Below are 6,602 nucleotides of genomic sequence, written 5' to 3'. Positions count from 1 at the left end.
ATTCTATTCTATTCCATTCCATTCCATTAAGAACAGGCTGTGCTCCAGTCCGGGATAAGAAAATTCGCAACAACCAACTCGCCACAACCAACTCACCATGGCCAACTCACCATGGCCAATTCACCACAGCCAAGTTGCCTCAGGACTATGTAAGGGAAAAGAGAATCACAGCATGTCATCCTTCTTCTCCCTTTGCCATAGCATAGCACACTGTAGTGTGTGAAAAGCTCTCACTCGCAAGCTCTTTTTCTCCCAAACTCAATTATTCTCCGAAACAAGAAAAAAACCAATATAAATCTATCACACCACATTGTGAGAGGAAGGAGGATGAAATGTTCTGAATTTTAAATCTGCTATATAAATGCTAAAGAATGCTAAAGTGAAACTTTAAGCCAGTCAAGTTTGCCATAAATTATTTTTCCCCATTTGGCAATAGACAGGCAATTATGACCATGCTTGCTGTCCCGGTAGCTCATCAAACTAAGCAACAGGTACTGAGTTTGACTTTGGATGCCGGGCTCCAAATTCCATCTAACTTCAATTTAATTTCCTTCGGAATCTGCTAAGAAATACGATCAGCTATTTGTTACCATACTTTGAATTAAATGAGCTTGCTATAGATTGAAGCCAAGCGTTTTAATGATTTTTTCCCCCCTCTCTCAGCAGGAATTCATTAGTTCTTGTTTAATCAGCTACCCTCATTTGATATCTTTCTAAGAAGCTGTTCTAATTGCACACCAAGACAAGCTCTGCTCTCCATATGTGAGAAAAGCACCCTTGATACCTGCTTAGAAACCATTCCATTTTCTAAAACAAAAAAATAAAAACATTACCATAATAGAAAATAAAATCACTGCAAGGACCATGTATTCATCCTTCACAAAACTGTATAAAACAATATGAGGATCTGAGAAAACCGCTGACCTTAAATCAAAGGAGAAGGTGACCTATCCATTCATTTTTTAAGTTTTGCTGTAATTAATAGAGTAATCCTAATCGTTACACAAACCAGTTGGTAAAGTTAGGATAGGAAAATAGCACATCTCTTCTAGGATGGGTTAGTTCTACCAGATTGATCTTTGGATCTACCAGATATAACCTGGGCCCTTTGATAAGCCATTCTGAGACTTGCCCACCAATGGGACAGGATTCTCACTGCCTATCAAGAGCCACGGTGGCGCAGTGGTTAGAGTGCAGTACTGCAGGCTATGTCTGCTGACTGCTGGCTGACTGCAATTCAGCAGTTCAAGTCTCACTGGCTCAAGACTGACTCAGCCTTCCATCCTTCCAAGGTCGGTAAAATGAGGAGCCAGTTTGTTGGAGACAATAGGCTGACTCTGTAAACCGCTTAGAGAGGGCTGTGAAGCACTGTGAAGTGGCATATAAATCTAAGTGCTATTGCTATTTTTCTGTACTCTTAAGCACTAACTCAGTTAGCAATGCTACTATTATTGATTGCTTCGTGATTTTTCGCAGGTCACCAAACTTAGATTGCAGCCCTTCCTCACAGTAAAGTGCAACTTTTTTTATTTATTTACTAAAAGCACTACTGCCCCTGTTATTTAAGTGTGGAACAAGGTATTCTGGGACCTCTGCTCTCTTCTGCTATTTGTTTTCTGGTTGTATAAGGAAGATCCTCATTTATTTACAATCTAAGAATTTGGCCATAAGCGAGAGAAAACCTGTTATGGGTTAAAATGGTGGATATCTGGACAAATTAAATTGTGGCAACTTCTTTGGGATTCTAAGGCTGAAGTGTGCTTTAAACTATGTGGCCTCCAGGTTTTGCACATTCTTTTATTGCACTGTGGTAGATAAATGTTTTCCAGATATTAGGGCGAAAGCTTCCCTGAATTATAGATTTAATCATTATTGGCATCTGGCAGGAGGCAGGTTTCAAACCGTGGGGGAGGGGGGCAGCTGCTGCTTAATAATAGCAAAAGAATCAAATCTCCCAGACATATCCAGGAGATAAGAGAATAGCGAATGGTGAATCAATGAACTGCTTCATACCTTCACGGCATCTTCTAAATAATTTAAAGTGCGCCTCTGCACTTGAATGGGCAATATAACAACATTTAAACATTTATAAACATTAGAAAATGTAAAACGGAATGAAATCCTTAAGGACAAATTCCTGTCCTCAGGAGGAACAAAACTGAATTTTAATTTATTTATTTCATTTGCCCATTTGCATTGTTCCTTAGTTCTCAAGGAGGCGAAATGTAATTAAAATAGCCATATGCATGAATAATATCTCATTGCACTGCTAAGTATCGTATAGTCCTATATTTAACACATTCTTTACGTATTTAAATTTCAAGACCTAGAAAGCCTTTCTAAAGAGGAAGATTCTTGAGTTCAGTTGATTCTTTTGAAGCTGTGGGGAGCCTCTTTTTCCGATTTGGGGAATGCATTTCCTATTCTTGTCTGTCTGGGAGGCTCCGAGGACTGGGACGGGGTAGAGAGGGGAGAACCAAATATTTGTGCTCCATTTTTCATTTGGAAGTTTACAAGGAGGGAGTTTAAAGGAGACATTAAGCTAGCTATTTTGTGGATTGAAACTTTCTAGGGTAGGAGTGACCAGAAAATGAAGGAAAGTGGGTTTTCACATATATTTGCTGTCACAGCCAGGAAAAAGCTGCTGAAGCACTCTTGTGAATCTTGGAAAAGATGTGGTTGTTTTAATGATTCAAAGAGATGCTTTTCCTCTATGCTCCTGCATGCTTCCCTTTCGCATAAAACTACTTTTTCATGACTTGTTGAACTGCACAAATGCTATTCTGCACACTCATTTCTGCCCAAATAGTCCTCCTTTCCCTGCCTCCCTCCCCCAGAAGAACACATTTTATTTTATATCGGGTATGTCATTCTGCAACATCTGTGCAAAAAGCAGACACTCCGTTCTGCTAAACTTGTCGCAACAGTTCCTGAACTATGCAAACTTGATCTCCAAGAAATTAGCATCCCAGGGTTATTCCAGATTATTACTGAGTAGACCGACCTGCTGTCAATCAAATATTTAGACAGTTCAAAACATGTCTTTTCACCTGTGCCTGAAACTCTTGCTGTTTCCCCTGACTCTCTTTAACATTTAGCATGAATTTAAGCTTTTGATTAATTATACTCATATGACAATAAATTACATACAGGCTGTATTTATTTTTTTAAAAAAATCATGGTAGAAGACTGGGCTACTGCATCACACATTACTCCAGTTCTCACATTTTCTGATTAAGCACTGGGCTAGCCTACTAGACTCTTCTACAATATGGGCAAAATAAAAATAGAAGATTAATTACAATGTTAACCACAATTTATTTTTGAAAGAAATATGCCTGCCTGTCAGTAAAGGTTAGGAGAATTAGTTCTTACATGTCAGATTTTCCATAGCTAGCTTGGGATTTATGGAGAAAATTTCACAGGATAAGCTTTAAGCCTCTTAGGATCAAATGAAGCTTTTGAAGGCGCATCAAGCCACAGAGACTCATGACAGTAATAAATTGAATAATGAATCTTAGTTGCCCCTATTTTTCCACTTTGGAGCAAAATTTTTATATTTAATGTATAGAGACACTTGCGGAACTGACTTTGATGTCAAAGGGGTTTGTTTTACTACAGATCTGGTTTCATAGTAGTATCGGGGACTTAAAGTACTATCTGCGCTGAGCCTTCTTTGATGAGTTCAGAGCTGACTGAAAATGAAGCTCACTGCAAAGCTTCACAACTTAAGGCTTTTTTCTCCCCTCTTTCAAACTGAATTTGAATAAACATAAGAAGTAAGGCCCACCCCAAAAAGAAATCCAAGCCAAACCAACCCATTCTTTCATCAGCTTTCCTTAAGCTGCAATATAAATGCTACGCTTGCCTTTTTCTCATCAGTGACTTTCCATCACAAAAACTTGCTTGGTTCTTCTAGTATTGGAATGCTATATTTGAGCCAGACCTAAACTGCACTTGCCTCTTTTTAATATAATTTATCTCAAGCACATTGAACAGAGTGATGCCCTGGTCCATGGGTTTCTTGCACACAAATGGCAATGAATGTAAATGGAAGGCTTTTGGGTTTTGGCCTTAAACAAGCTGAGTGGGTCACCCAGTTTCTATGTGTATTGCATCACCAGCCTGTCACCACAGCCCTGAGGTTTGAAAAAAACAGAATGGGCCAACTCGCCATGGCCAACTCGCCGCAGGACAATTTGCCATAGGAGAATTCAACAAATACAAAAGTGAAGTTAATTTCAACAGAACCATGGCCAATAATAATAAAATTAATTCAGATATATAACAGTTGCAATAATTTAGATGAAAATGTGGTCATCGATAATAAAAGTAATTGAATGAAACGTTTAATACAGCATTGAATTGTTCTGTGGCGAATTGTCGCACGGGGAGTTGACCATGATGAGTTGTCCTAGACTCACCATGAAAAGAAGCCTTCATTGACACCTCTCTGGAAAGCCTTCCTCAAGCCTAGTTGCCTACCAATGACTATTTGGAAAGGGGAAACCAGAGCTGGAGAGCCAGTTTGGCATAGTGGTTAAAGCGCCAGCTAGAAAACAGAGTTCTAGTTCTGCTTCAGGCACAAAATCAGCTGGCTGACCTTGAGGCAATCACTCTCTCTCAGGCCCAGGAAAGAGGCAAGGGCAAAATGGTTCTGCCATTTTGCCAAGAAAACTGCAGGGACTTGTCCAGGAAGGTATTAGGAGTCAATGCTGATGTAAAGGCACACACACACACACACACACACACACCAGTGGTGGGTTGCCCCCAGTTCAGACCGGTTCACAAGAACCGGTAGTAAAACAGGCGGGAGGCCCCGCCCACTGCTCCAGATGTCATCATCAGCGATCTGTGCAGGCACAGAAGGCATGCGGGTGAGCGAAGCAAGTGTGTGCGTGCAATCCCATTGCGAACCGGTAGTAAAGGTAAGTAGAACCCACCCTTGAAACACACATATATAAAGTGAGAACTGAGAGAGGAAGAGGCATGTCTATCCACATTTGCATTACCAGCAGTTATACTTGAGGAAAAAGCTTCACTAACATCCAGTGAATGGTGGGTTTTGTTTTTGTTTTGTTTTTATTTTTAAAATTTTAATAGATTTTTCTTTCCATTTTTGGGAAATTAAAGTAAAGCTGCAAAAACAATCACAAAGAATTTTACCAATTAGGATTTAACTAATGAAATTGCCCCATTTGACAAGAAAGGCAAATGATGAGAATCACGCTGGTCAAGCCCCAGAAATTTCCTGTGAATCATGTTTTCTTCTGTGACGGAAGCAAAGGGCATGGCCAAGCCCAGAAAAGGGGTGGGGGAAGTCCCATGGATGGGCTACTGCAACATTCCTTGAGATTTAAGTTTATATATAAGTTGTTTTAGAGAAACAACTGAGAAACAACATCAGACCTACATGCCCCTGGTCTGTGATGACTTGGCACACTCTTTGTCCTGTTCAATGATCTCCTTGGAAGGAAGCATGTTCTTCTCTTCCGTATTCATTTTCTTCAGCTTTTTCTCAACCTCCAACAGATCAGGTTTGTTGCACATCTTGGCCAAACAGGAAGCTAAACCAAGGCTTCCAGAACTGCCTCCAACTTCTGCACTCTCTGAATGGTTATTTATTTATACCTCCAACAGCTGGACCCAACAGCTACTGAGTGATTTATAGATGACAAAAATACCTGGTCCCTAGGCACACAATGGGTAGAGGAAGTGAAGGGAGCAACACAGGAGAAGGAAAACAATTACTCCAAAAGTAATTTCATTACCATAATAGTACTGTAATTCTTTCATTACCATAATTTTATAATAATCAAGTATAATCCAGATACGATGCTGAAGTGATGAAAACATGGGTTACAAATTACAGCTCCTGTTTCCAGGACCTTTCAGATTAAACAGCTCAGACAGAACTCCCGAATTACAAGTCTGTCACTTGAGCTAAAGGAACAGCCATATGTGTCTTTCATTCTATCTTCCAGCTTTGTGGAATAGCAAAATAATATGGCAGAGACCAAGCCTGATCCATCAGGTTTTTCAGAATGGCTAAGGTGAATTTCCTTCCTTCCTTCCTTCCTTCCTTCCTTCCTTCCTTCCTTCCTTCCTTCCTTCCTTCCTTCCTTCCTTCCTTCTTTCCTCCCTCTCTCCCTCCCTCCCCCTCCCCCCTCTCCCTCCCTCCCTCCCTCCCTCCCCCCTTCCTTCCTTCCTTCCTTCCTTCTTTCCTCCCTCCCTCCCTCCCTCCCCAGATTGGTGGAATATGTGTGATTATATTGTTAATTCATTTAAATATGCATAACGAACAATACAAATCGCAGTCAAACTATTGGCTTTACCCAACTAGGTGAAAATATCAGTACTGGAAAGAGTGGGGTTTATACATATACTGTATAAACAGAGAGCTCTTACACTTCTTTCCAGCACTGATGATGTTACCTAGTTGAATAATGACATGTCTGCAGGAAAACAATAACTTAGACGGCACCACAGTTCAGATTCTCTTCTATTGGTTTACAAGGTGTCTTTGACACATTCTTAACGGGCAGTGATATTACCGTAACACCACTATTTCCAATAAGGATAGAATAAAAAGATATACAGCA

General features: G+C 40.2%; 1 pseudogene; it reads right to left on the bottom strand.

The window, feature by feature from the left end:
* Positions 1 to 5,409: 5,409 nt before the first annotated feature.
* Positions 5,410 to 5,550, bottom strand: LOC117674160 (thymosin beta-15A homolog pseudogene; annotated as a pseudogene).
* Between the last annotated feature and the right edge of the window lie 1,052 nt (positions 5,551 to 6,602).

Source organism: Pantherophis guttatus, chromosome 1, assembly GCF_059756535.1.
Source record: "Pantherophis guttatus breed Tessera chromosome 1, ASM5975653v1, whole genome shotgun sequence".
In the NCBI taxonomy this organism is placed as follows: Eukaryota; Metazoa; Chordata; class Lepidosauria; order Squamata; family Colubridae; genus Pantherophis; species Pantherophis guttatus.
The sequence above is the reverse complement of the archived record's forward strand: the minus strand, read 5'-3'. Positions and strand labels throughout refer to the sequence as shown.